The sequence below is a fragment of the Aethalodelphis obliquidens genome, unplaced genomic scaffold, assembly GCF_003676395.1.
Source record: "Aethalodelphis obliquidens isolate GAN/ISIS:26980383/991018 unplaced genomic scaffold, ASM367639v1 scaffold47, whole genome shotgun sequence".
NCBI lineage: Eukaryota > Metazoa > Chordata > Mammalia > Artiodactyla > Delphinidae > Aethalodelphis > Aethalodelphis obliquidens.
Genome location: NW_020837991.1, coordinates 13,254,580 through 13,268,239, shown reverse-complemented (window position 1 = coordinate 13,268,239; position 13,660 = coordinate 13,254,580). Strand labels below are relative to the sequence as shown.

Sequence of the window (13,660 nt, the reverse complement as noted above, 5' to 3'; positions counted from 1 at the left end):
ACTCCCAAACTGCCTTCCAGGAACAAAAAAGTTTGTCATGCTACTACAACCCACCCAACTAGCTTGCTCAAAAACTGATCACCATATATGGCAGTGAAAAAAATGGTCGTTTCTATGATAGGATTGAGTTAGTCCCCAGATCAACTCATATGCCTGTTGTTAAAGGCTATAAATTTATAACTTCAGTTCCTGCCCCAGTTTTGTTATTTACAAGCCCCTTAAACATGCTGAATTTATTTCCTCATGTACAACATTTGATTAACAAAAGCTCTCTTTCACAGAGTCATTCAGTCAACTAATTATGGTGGCTAATTATACAAATTGCAATATCAGGTGTTCCAATGTGGTACTTTGTGACATATACCATCTTGGTAAAAACGTTGGCTTTGCAATGTATAGATTCCCAAAAATATAGTTTGTAGTTGTTATTTCACATATGAAGAGATTGAGAAAGAAATTAAGGGAGTCAGGAGAGAGGAAACCGAAGAGGAGACTTTAAAAAAAAAAAAGAAAGAAAAAATTTATCTTATAAGAGGTGACTTATCCATCATTCTCTCAGGAACTGTCTCTTAACAGCGTCATTTGCACATCTGCAGTACAGTGTAATTGAGCAATGTGATGGCTGTGAGTTGCTGCCGATTGCCAAGAATCTTTGTTAAAGGAAGATGAGCTTATGTTCAGCATAGTGTTTCACTTAAACGTAGGAATTTTGACATAATTCTTAAAAAAATGAATGACATGGCTTCACTGCTTCTATTGCTGAGTATCAGCCAGATGGAAGAAATTAGTATCATAGAATATCTATGTGTTTCTCTTGAGCTTTCTTCCATCTGGTTCTAGTATCCTTGTCCCAGTGATTCAGTTTCTCAGGTTTTCTTGTTAACTCTCTGAGGCCATAGTGATACCTTGGTGTCTTTGGGAGTTTGGTATAACAAAGATCTTGGTCACTCAGTAAATTAAACCACCTCTACCCAACCCTTACCAAGTTGCCCCAGTAATAAAAACACAGGATAGTTGCATTCATTTTGTCATGCACTTATTCATTTATTAAAAGAAGGGTTTAAGCAAGATACACCTTGGTTTGAGTTACGGCTCTCACAGAACTAGTTTTGTGAAGTTGGCTAATAATTTCACCTTGTCTTCACGCATCTGTATTATGGACGCAACTCACAGTGCCAACTTTACAGTGTTGTTACCGACCCGGGTTCTTGGCCTCTTTAATCAATAGAAATTGATAAGAGGCCAGACAAGAAATTCAGGCAAGGCTTTATTGGGGCCCCTGCTGTATCAGGGGGGAGCAAGAACAAACAACAGGTTTCCTTGCTCGCTCCCTGAGGGGCGGCGAGCTGGATCCTTATGTGGAGTGAGGGTAGGGGTGTGTCCAGGGGTCAGGCTGGAGGGGGGGCCTTAGGTGGTTTGCCTACCCCTTTGGTGGTGTTGTGTGCAGGAGGCATGCACAGTACCCTCCTTTTGCTCCTGGCTCTTCAGAAGTGACAGTTGGGATTTTTTTTGGTATTTTTGTATCTTGTTGTCCATAATTTGCCCCAACTGGGAATGCACGTAGTTATTTTTAGTCCTTTATAGTTCCTTTGTATTTTGTTGCTCAAGAAGACGTCTGTCCAGGTGCAAGCGCTGCAACAAAGTGTCCCAGGTCCCAGCCTGTCTCAGTGTTACTATGAAGGATAAATGAGATAATAAAATTGAGGTGTTTAGTACAGTCTGTAGAACTGCTGCTGGCATTCCTCTTATTATTTTTATTATTAAGTACTTATTGACCACCAGACACAATGCCAAACACTGTGTTGCATGAGGGAGATTTCTAAGAAAAAGTATAAAGTCTTTCAGGAATATAGATCTTCTGTGATTTCAATTTTAAATTATGGCAGGTGGAAAAATACTAAATATTTAATCTGGCATCAGTCTTTCAGTGGTCTGTTCATTCATTTATTCATACATCAATAGATAATTATGGAGTACAACTTTCTAGGTACTATCATAGTTGGCCTCACTATCTCCTGCTTTATATCTATCACTTCCAATCTCCTTCTTCCCCAGCTACACAAGCACACAACCACCACATATCCCAACCCAAAGAGTTAATTTCATATGAAAGTAATCACACACAAATGGAAGTGCAATTATTATTTAGATTTATAATTTAGTGCTTGTTTTACATACCACATGTTCATATGTCTTTAGATTTCACTGTTATTTTTGGCAGGGATGTTATGAAATGAAAAATAAAAGTCAGTATGCTGGAGTGGAAAAAGTATTGTTACAGAAAACAAACAACTTGTGTTCTACACTCTCTGTTTGTAAACTCAGCGTCACCAGGGGTTGGAAGATGATATAAATTGATGAAGTGGACATAGGTAATGATGGTGGTTTAGGAATTTGCTTGAGTTATGAACGAGCAAATACCAGCCTGGCTACGTGGCCTCCATGGTGGGCTCAAACCAAACAGCAGAGTAAAATATAAGCTCAGAAGACTTACAGTTTGTGGCCTGAGTCCTAAGCCTAGAAGTACTCTTAGAAGTTATCTAGTCTTGCCTCCCTCGTTAGACAGGAAAAAAAAAAATAGAACTGAGTTTGTTTAACCTCTGGTTCTGAGGGCTAGAATGTGCATCGAGACCATTAGTGTGGCCTTTTGATTTAGCACATGTGTGCCTGTCTGTGGTCAGACTCTGGTGCTCTGATTACACGGAGCCTTCCTCTTCTCACCCAGAGCAGTGCTAGAATAGACCCGCAAGGGAAAACCTCCAGCTGAGGGAGTAACATGCAACAACCCCCTCTAATCTTTCCTTTGTTCACAAGTATGTCTCCAAGGCCCAGCTTTCTAGGTAAAGCCAGTCAGACGGATGGAAACTTTCAACCAGGAAGGGGAATCCATGACAGGAAGGGAAACTTCTGATTCTGAAATTACTCAGCAAGATACTTGACCTTTTAGGATAAAGAGCTGACTCTAGAACAATCCTTCCAGTAAGCGTTGGGGTCAGAAATTCAACACCTTTATAGCTACAGTAAGTCCCCTACATACGGACCTTCAAGTTGCAAACTTTCAAAGATTCGAATATGCATGCATTCACATGTCTAATCACGTAAGTTAGTTCACGTGTCCGGCGTACATTGCCATGTGCAGCTTGCCCTCTGTCTCCTACTGCTGATGACCCTTCAGCTCTACCATCTCCCACCTCCTCTCCCTCCTCCTGCCAGTAACTCTTCTTGCCTGTTCACGCGATGCCAGCCCCTGGATGCCAGCTGTTGTACTGTACTACTGTACTTTTCAAGGTACTGTACTGTAAGATTAAAAATGTTTTCTTTATTTTTTGTGTTTGTTTTTTATGTATTATTAGTGTGAAAAGTATTATAAACCTATTACATTATAGTACTACATAGCCGATTTGTTTAGTTGGGTACCTGGGCTAACTTTGTTGGACTTACGAACTAATTGGACTTATGAATGCGCTCTTGGGACGAAACTCGTTTGTATGTAGGGGATTTACAGTATACGACCTTGGATAAATCACTTACCTCCTTTGATCCCAAGTGTTTTGTTGAAGAAAAGGGCATCTTTGGTTTGCCAGAAACTGAAGTGATTTCTTGAAGTTAATTACAGCTCTGATATCTGTGACCTAATAAAACAACAACAGCAATAATGGTGGCTTGCTTAGTAACAAATATAGCAACAGACTAAATCTGGTGAGCTCTCTCACTAAACCCCTTCTACCTTGAAAATATATTTAATTTTTTGGAGGAGGGTGGGTGACGGAGAAAGCATACAAGGAGTTATCTAGTCTAAGAAATGATTTAGAAACTGTTTTGCTCAAAATAGCATCACATTTTGCAGGTAAGTGCTAAGGAATGCAAGCCTATAACCAGAGAAACACATGTTCATTGTAATTTTGGTTTGATTGCAAATTTTATTACAGAAGTAATTTGACACAGGTGTCTTAATTTCCAAGGTTGTAAGCAACTCCCGTGCCTTGTGAAAAGAAGTCCTAATTATTTTTGAAGAGTAGGTTAACAATTCAAGTATTTCTTTAATAAGTAACTATTTCTGAAAGAAAATTTTCTTTCCAGATAAAAGGGCACTTATTCGGATGTATTGATCCAGCCCACATATTTGTTGTTGTTGTTGTTTGTATTTAAGTCATTTAAAGAAAAAAGAGTATCCACATTTATTTTCAGAATAGGTAACAATAAGATCAATAATTATACTCTACAGGGCTTCCCTGGTGGCGCAGTGGTTGAGAGTCCGCCTGCCTATGCAGGGGACATGGGTTCGTGCCCCGGTCCGGGAATATCCCACATGCCACGGAGCAGCTGGGCCCGTGAGCCATGGCCGCTGAGTCTGCGCATCCGGAGCCTGTGCTCCGCAACAGGAGAGGCCATAACAGTGAGAGGTCCGAGTACTGCAAAAAAGAAAAAAAAAATTATACTCTACAAATATATGCGTGTACATTCATGCTTAAAGCTCTGGAAACCAGTTTTAGGTAGCTATGCATTTACTCCGCAGTCTCATATTTATATTTAATGTGCAGAATGACAGTGAACATGGTTAGGAAACATTTCACACAGAATACAGTTACCCATTTTGACTTGTTTGGAAAATAGAGAAGCGTATTTGATGAGTTAGAATGTATTTGGTAGAGGATATTCATCAAGCTCTTAAGTTTGATTGCCATGTTGAAATAACCACCTATGGACTGCGTATATTCCACCAGTACTTCAGCAGCAGTGGCCTGTTGCCCTTTGATTAATGTCTGTAATCAGTCAGTGTCAAAACAAAGTCTTCAGGTTAATTTACTCTCATGGTTGACTAAAGACAACATTGTAAGGCAATGAAATTGTGTCTTCATCGTTAGCTCTAGCTCTTGCTTTTAGGCAATTTTTTATTCCTTTAGTGCCTTCTGTAGGTGAGCATTTGGGTTGATCGTCACAGTTTTATCAGAGTATAGAAGAAGTCAAGCACTCAGGTATAAGATACCAGAACTCTGCTTGATCTCAGTTAAACAATAATTTAATAAGGATTGTCCACTTCCACTATATAAATGTCTGTATTTTCCCTTAGAGATGTATCTCTAATAGTAAGACGTTTACAGTAGATTCAGATTCCATTTTGGAAAATAATTTACAGAGGTTGAGATTGCCACTGTGATGCTGATGATTAGTTAAATCTTTAATGTCAGATGAGGATTTGATCCATGAAGTTAGGCTCACATAGTTCATTTGAGCCAAACTTTAGAACCAAGGAAATAGAACTTGAGAAATTTGTGCAATCCTATCCTGAAAAATAAACAAAACAAAAACTGAAAGTTAACATTTAAGGATGTGTGCCTTTCTTTGAAGAAATACCAATTTACAGATATTTTCCAAGGGGAGTGAACAATCATTTATTTCTCATAACACATAAATTTAAAGAAAGTACAGTAGTTTTCTAGATAATACGTCTAAGGCCAGCAGAACTGGGATGACTTTAGGTACCTAGTTTGTGGACAGTGTACAGCAGATAGAGTGATTAAATTGACCTTTGTATCAGTCTGACTTGAATTCATCACTTTGCCTTGATATGTGCCTGCAAATATGACTTTGAGGCAAAGAATTCCCTCTTAACTATTGTCTTAGACACCAGATTTATTATTTATTTAACATCTTTATTGGAGTGTAATTGCTTTACAATGTTGTGTTAGTTTCTGCTGTATAACAAAGTGAATCAGCTATAGGCATACGTATATCATCCCCATATGCCCTCCCTCTTGTGTCTCCCTCCCAGCCTTCTTATCCCACCCCTCTAGGTGGTAGCAAAGCACCAAGCTGATCTCCCTGTGCTATGCAGCTGCTTCCCACTAGCTATCTAGTTTACATTCGGTAGTGTATATATGTCAGTGTTACTCTCTCACTTCGTCCCAGCTTACCTTTCCCCCTCTCCTTGTCCTCAAGTCCATTCTCAACGTCTGTGTCTTTATTCCTGTCCTGCCCCTAGGTTCATCAGAATCATTTAAAAAAATTTTTTTTTAGGTTCCATATATATGTGTTAGCATACAGTATTTGTTTTTCTCTTTCAGACTTACTTCACTCTGTATGACAGACTCTAGGTCCATCCACTTTAAGATAAATAACTCAATTTCAATTCTTTTTATGGCTGAGTAATATTCCACTGTATACATGTGCCACATCTTCTTTATCCATCCATCTGTCGATGGATACTTAGCTTGCTTCCATGTCCCGGCTGTTGTAAATAGAGCTGCAATGAACAATGTGGTACATGAGTCTTTTTGAATTATGGTTTTCTCAGGGTGTATGCCCAGTAGTGGGATTGCTGGGTCGTATGGTAGTTCTATTTTTAGTTTTTTAAGGAACCTCCATACTGTTCTCCATAGTGGCTGTATCAATTTACATTCCCACCAACAGTGCAAGAGGGTTCCCTTTTCTCCACACCCTCCCCAGGATTTATTGTTTGTAGATTTTTTGATGATGGCCATTCTGACCAGTGTGAGGTGATAACTCATTGTAGTTTAGGTTTGCATTTCTCTAACGATTAGTGATGTTGAGCATCCTTTCATGTGTTTGTTGGCAATCTGTATATCTTCTTTGGAGAAATGTCCATTTAGGTCTTCTGCCCATTTGTGGATTGGGTTGTTTGTTTTTTTGATATTGAGCTGCTTGTGTTGCTTGTATATTTTGGAGATTAATCCTTTATCAGTTGTTTTGTTTGCAAATAGTTTCTCCCATTCTGAGGGTTGTCTTTTCGTCTTCTGTATTGTTTCCTTTGCTGTGCAAAAGCTTTTAAGTTTCATTAGGTCCCATTTGTTTATTTTTGTTTTTATTTTCATTTCTCTAGGAGGTGGGTCCAAAAGGATCTTGCTGTGATTTATGTCATAGAGGGTTCTGCCTATGTTTTCCTCTAAGAGTTTTATAGTGTTTGGCCTTACATTTAGATCTTTAATCCATTTTGAGTTTATTTTTGTGTATGGTGTTAGGAAGTGTTCTAATTACATTCTTTTTTTTTTTTCTAATTTCATTCATTTACATGTAGCTGTCCAGTTTTCCCAGCACCACTTATTGAAGAGGCTGTCTTTCCTCCATTGTATACTCTTGCCTCCTTTATCAAAGATAAGGTGACCATATGTGCATGGGTTTATATCTGGGCTTTCTGTCCTGCTCCCTTGATCTGTTTTTGTGCTAGTACCATACTGTCTTGTTTACTGTAGCTTTTTAGTATAGTCTGAAGTCCAGGAGCCTGATTACTACAGCTCCGTTTCTCTTTCTCAAGATTGCTTTGGCTATTTGGGGTTTTTCTGTTTCCATATAAATTGTGAACTTTTTGTTCTAGTTCTGTGAATAATGCCAGTGGTAGTTTGATAGGGATTGCGTTGACTCTGTAGATTGCTTTGGGTAGTAGAGTCATTTTCACAATGTTGATTCTTCCAATCCAAGAACATGGTATATCTCTCCATCTGTTTGTATCATCTTTAATTTCTTTCTTCAGTGTCTTATAGTTTTTTGCATACAGGTCTTTTGTCTCCTTAGGTAGGTTTATTCCTAGGTATTTAATTCTTTTTGTTGCAGTGGTAAATGGGAGTGTTTCCTTAATTTCTCTTTCAGATTTTTCATCATTAGTGTATAGGAATGCCAGAGATTTCTGTGCATTAATTTTGTATCCTGCTACTCTACCAAATTCATTGATTAGCTCTAGTAGTTTTCTGGTAGCATCTTTAGGATTTTCTATGTATAGTATCGTGTCGTTTGCAAACAGTGACAGCTTTACTTCTTCTTTTCCAATTTGGATTCCTTTTATTTCTTTTTCTTCTCTGATTGCTGTGGTTCCAAAACTATGTTGAATTATAGCAGTGAGAGTGGGAAACCTTGTCTTGTTCCTGATCTTAGAGGAAATGGTTTCACTTTTTCACCATTGAGAGTGATGTTGGCTGTGAGTTTGTCATGTATGGCCTTTATTATGTTGAGATAAGTTCCCTCTATGCCTGTTTTCTGGAGAGTTTTTATCATAAATGCATGTTGAATTTTGTTGAAAGCTTTCTCTGCATCTATTGAGATTATCATATGTTTTTTCTCCTTCAGTTTGTTAATATGGTGTATCACATTGATTGATTTGCATATATTGAAGAATCCTTGCATTCCTGGGATAAACCCCATTTGAACATGGTATGTGATCATTTTAATGTGCTGTTGGATTCTGTTTGCTAGTATTTTGTTGAGGATTTTTGCATCTGTGTTCATCAGAGATATTAGCCTGTATTTTCTTTTTCTGTGACATCTTTGTCTGGTTTTGGTATCAGGGTGATGGTGGCCTCGTAGAATGAGTTTGGAAGTGTTCCTTCCTCTGCTGTATTTTGGAAGTGTTTGAGAAGGACAGGTGTTACCTCTTCTCTAAATGTTTGATAGAATTCTTCTGTGAAGCCATCTGGTCCTGGGCTGTTGTTTGTTGTAAGATTTTAAATCACACTTTCAGTTTCAATGCTTGTGATTGGTTTGTTTATATTTTCTATTTCTTCCTGGTTCATTCATTGAAGGTTGTGCTTTTCTAAGAATTTGTCCATTTCTTCCAGGTTGTCCATTTTGTTGGCATATAGTTGCCTGTAGTAATCTCTATGATCCTTTTTTTTTCTGCAGTGTCAGTTGTTATATCTCCTTTTTCATTTCTAATTCTATAGATTTGAGTCTTCTCCCTTTTTTTCTTGATGAGTCTGGCTAATGTTTTATCCATTTTGTTTGTCTTCTCAAAGAATCAGCTTTTAATTTTATTGATCCTTGCTATCATTTTGTTCATTTCTTTTTCATTTATTTCTGATCTGATCTCTATGTTTTCTTTCCTTCTGCGAACTTTGGGAATTTTTTTGTTCTTCTTTCTCTAATTGCTTTAGGTGTTAATGTTGAGTTGTTTACTAGAGGTTTTTCTTGTTTCTTGATGTAGGATTGTATTGCTATAAACTTCCCTCTTAGAACTGCTTTTGCTGCATACCATAGGTTTGTTTCTAGGTATTTTTTGATTTCCTCTTTGATTTCTTCAGTGATCTCTTGGTTATTTAGTAGTGTATTTTTTAGCCTCCATGTGTTTGTAATTATAATTTTTTTTTCCTGTAATTGATATCTAGTCTCATAGCATTGTGGTTGGAAAAGACACTTGATATGATTTCAGTTTTGTTAAATTAACCAAGTCTTGATTTGTGACCAAAATATGGTCTATCCTGGGGAATGTTCTTTGAGCTCTTGAGAAGAAAGTGTATTCTGTAGTTTTTGGATGGAATGTCCTATAAATATCAATTAAGTCCGTCTTGTTTAATGTGTCACTTAAAGCTTATGTTTGCTTATTTATTTTCATTTTGGATGATGTGTCCATTGGTGAAAGTGGGGTGTTAAAGTCCCCTACTATGATTGTATTACTGTCAATTTCCCCTTTTATGGCTGTTAGCATTTGTCTTATGTATTGAGGTACTCCTATGTTGGGTGCATAAATATTTACAGTTGTTATATCTTCTTCTTGGATTGATCCCTTAATCATTATGTAGTGTCCTTCTTTGTCTCTTGTAATAATCTTTATTTTAAAGTCTATTTTGTCTGATATGAGAATTGCTACTCCAGCTTTCTTTTGATTTCCATTTGCATGGAATATCTTTTTTCATCCCGTCAATTTCAGTCTGTATGTGTCCCTAGGTCTGAAATGGGTCTCTTGTATACAGCATATATATAGGTCCTGTTTTTGTGTTCATTGAGCCAGTCTGTGTCTTTTGGTTGGAGCATTTAATCCATTTACATTTAAGGTAATTATCAATATGTATCAATATGTATGTTCCTCTTACCATTTCCTTAATTGTTTTGGCGGTGTTTTGTTTGTCTTTTCTTTCTCTTGTGTTTCCTGCCTATAGAAGTTCCTTTAGCATTTGTTGTAATGCTGGTTTCGTGGTGCTGAATTCTCTTAACTTTTTCTTATCTCTGAAGGTTTTAATTTCTCCATCAAATCTGAATGAGAATCTTGCTGGGTAGAGTAATCTTGGTTGTAGGTTTTTCCCTTTCATCACTTTAAATATGTCCTGTCACTCCCTTGTGGCTTGCAGAGTTTCTGCTGAAAAATGAGCTGTTAACCTTGTGGGGATTCCCTTGTATGTTATTTGTTGCTTTTCCCTTGCTGCTTTTAATATTTTTTATTTGTATGTAAATTTTGATAGTTTGATTAATATGTGGTTCAGCGTGTTTCTCTTTGGATTTTTCTTGTATTAAACTCTGGGCTTTCTGGACTTGATTGACTATTTCCTTTCCCATGTGAGGGAAGTTTTCGACTATAATCTCTCCAAATATTTTTTTGGACCCTTCTTTTTCTCTTCCTCTTCTGGGACCCCTATAATTCAAATGTTGGTGCATTTAATGTTGTCCCAGAGGTCTCTGAGACTGTCCTCAATTCTTTTCATTCTTTTTTCTTTATTCTGCACCCTGGCAGTTATTTCTACCATTTTATCTTCCAGGTCACTTATCCGTTCTTCTGCCTCTGTTATTCTGCTATTGATTCCTTCTAGAGTATTTTTAATTTCAGTAATTGTGTTTTTCATCACTGTTTGTTTGCTCTTTAGTTCTTCTGGATCCCTGTTAACTGTTTCTTGTATTTATTTTCTCCATTTTGTTTCTGAGATTTTTGGATCATCTTTACTATCATTACTCTGAATTCTTTTTCAGGTAGGTTGCCTATTTCTTCTTCATTTATTTGGTCTTGTAGGTTTTTACCTTGCTGCTTATTCTATAACATATCTTTTGTTGTTTAATTTTTTTATTTTTGATGCGTGGTGCTTTATTCCTGTCTTACTGGTTGTTTGTCCTGAGACGTCCAGCACTGGAGTTTGCAGGCAGTTCGATAGAGCTGGGTCTTGGTGCTGAGATGAGGACCTCCAGGAGGGCTCACTGAGATTAATCTTCCCTGGTGTCTGAGGTTCTCTGTTATTCCACCAGTTTGGACTCAGAGCTCCCATCACAGGAGCTTGGGCCCGACCTCTGGCCTGGGAACCAACATGTCGTGAGCTTCATGGTACGGTTAAAAAAAAAAAAAAAGAAAACAAAAAAGGAGCAGTATAACATCAAAGAATAAAAACCAAAATGAAATTAGAAAGATAAAAAATATATTAGAAAAAATAAAACTATAATTGAAACAAGCGGTCACGGGGGGTACCTGCCATCCCCTTAGGTGTCTGTTGTCCCCCACCGTTGCCTGGTATGTACCCTAGTTTTGAGAAGATGCAAATTCCGCGTCCTCCTAATATGCCATCTTGACTCCCCCACCCAACATTTTTTAAAGGAATGTTTTGACCCTTTGAAATGAGGCTTTAAAAATATTAATCTGTCCCTATTTATAAAAAAGATAATTTTCTAGAAAACAGTTGATAAAATTAAGTGCTTTATTGGACAGGTGACAGCTGATTTTTTATTGTTATGCAAAAACTCAAAATGAATTTATTCTGGTTACTATTATATTCTGAGAAAATAATAGCTCCTGGTTATAGTTAGTTAAAATGTCATGTTATATTATGTTGCAAGCAATGTGTTGGCAGCTCTAATTTAAAACGTGTCATTTAAGCATCTGACCTGTGTTTTAAAATGTCAAAGCAGCGATTAAAATATCCCATTATGCTTTTATGAGGGGGAAATAATGTTTTACATATTTTGAAATTTGCATTACTCACTTATAAACATCAACATCCACCAAGTTGCAAATCGTATATTTTATTTTGTTGAATTAAAAAGAGATATATGTTGTATTGATAGGCATAAGCTAAATTGTCTCTGATTGTTTTTCCAAGAACAGCACAGATGAACACATTTTAATGTGGTATTACCCAGGCATAATCAGGCTGCCAAAGAGAAAACAATGACAGATTCTAACAGTTTCCCCCCAGATAAAATGGACTGTGGTTGCTTTTCTAATAGATTTATCTCTTATGTTAAATGAAAAATAATTTTCTCTGTCACTAATAAAGTCAGAGTAGTTATATTTTTTGTCTTTGCTTTATAGTTGCATTTCTATTTTTAAGTCAGATTTGATTTCCTTATTTATTTTCATCTTTTTGTATTGTCCAATCAGATAAATAAGGGATTTAGTTTACCTTATAATGTGTTCATTTTTATAAGAGTCAGAAGAGAATCTGTTTTAATAAGTAACATTTATTTATTATCTGCTTGTTACATTCCAGGTATTACACTGAGTGCTTTAAATGGACTACTTTATTTACCATCGCACCACTAACATGAAATAGATACTATTAATTTATTCATATTTTACATTATTTGGCTGAGTGTTACAAGTTACAGTAAATTGCCTGTCACACAGTTAGAATATGGGGAAGCTGGGTCCCTATCCCAGGCCATTTTGGCTCTAGCACCCGTCTTAACCTTTGAAATAAATGTTAAGTTAAGCTCTATACTGTACCTATGCAAAGTATGGGCAAGAAACATTTGAGAAAAAAAAAAGAGAGAGAGAGAGCAAAATGAACTGTGCTTTTATTCTGAGCCTTGATTTTTTTTTTAAATGAGTGAATTAATTCTGTATATTTCCAAAAGGGAATGCAAAGCAAAGAAGGAATTAAGCTGGGGTGGCCAATGGGTAGTTAGGGAAGAAGTGACAGAAGTAGGTGACTGGAAAAAGTATACATGTAAATTCTTTCAGCTATCATACTGTTTTCTAAAACTTCAAACACTCATGATAAAATGTAAGTGAACCTGTTCTTTTGTAAACCACAGTGTATCAAAACTATTTACATGTCACTGTACAATTTTAAATATGTTGTCATATTTTTTATTTGCCTTCTTTTAAAAGAAATACTTGCTTTAGGAATATGAGAGCCTGGGGAAAATTGGGGGATCAAAATAGCCTGGTCTTTGAGACGGAAAGTTTCCTTAAGCGAGGGTGTTGTATCCAATTGCCCCTCCTCCTGGAAAAAAAATTAGCATACATTAGCCCCCTGTGTTTGTGATAGGGGATATTTTAATATGCAATTATTTGCCAGGGACTTTTTAACATCCAGTTCCTTGGCTTTGAAGTATAACTGAAGCCACCTCATTCCAGAATTCATTTATTAGGTATGAGAAGATACAATATCTGTAAAAAGGAATTACCCTTAAGTTAAACAGTATTTTAAACTAAATAATATCCCACTCTCTGCCTTTGCTCTGCAAAATGAAAATTTATCTTGGAACAATTTCAGTGTTTGTTCATTGTTTTGGGTTATTTTTTCACACTCTTTTCTCTTGGTCTAAGATTGTTCAATTGAATGTAAGTTCCAACTGAGAAAACTCTCTAGGAAAACTGGAATCAGTGAAGCTAGACTTGGGAAATATCCTTACTTAAATGGAAAATTGTGCCTTAAATCTGTGCATAATGATTTGACTTTTGCATGGGGTGTAGAACACCTCTGATCCTATACTCACAGCCTACCCTGTTTTTTTCTGGAGAAACACCAGCAATTATGCAATATGAGGGAAACAAGGCCAATAAACTTACTTTTTTATATGGGTTATACCATATGTATGGGTAATGCCACGTACCATAAAATTTTCCACTTTGAAGTGAACAGTTCAATGGCATTTAGTATGTTCACAATGTGTGTAACCACCAACTCTATATAGTTCCAAAACATGTTATCACTCCAAAAGGAAACCCTGT

The 13,660-nt window shown here is 36.7% G+C and overlaps 1 protein-coding gene across 12 annotated transcripts in view; it reads left to right on the top strand.

The window, feature by feature from the left end:
* The window catches only part of DPP10 (dipeptidyl peptidase like 10), a 1,275,593-nt gene that overhangs the window by 766,796 nt on the left and 495,137 nt on the right, over nucleotides 1-13,660 (top strand). The gene's annotated exons all lie outside the window — the stretch shown is intronic.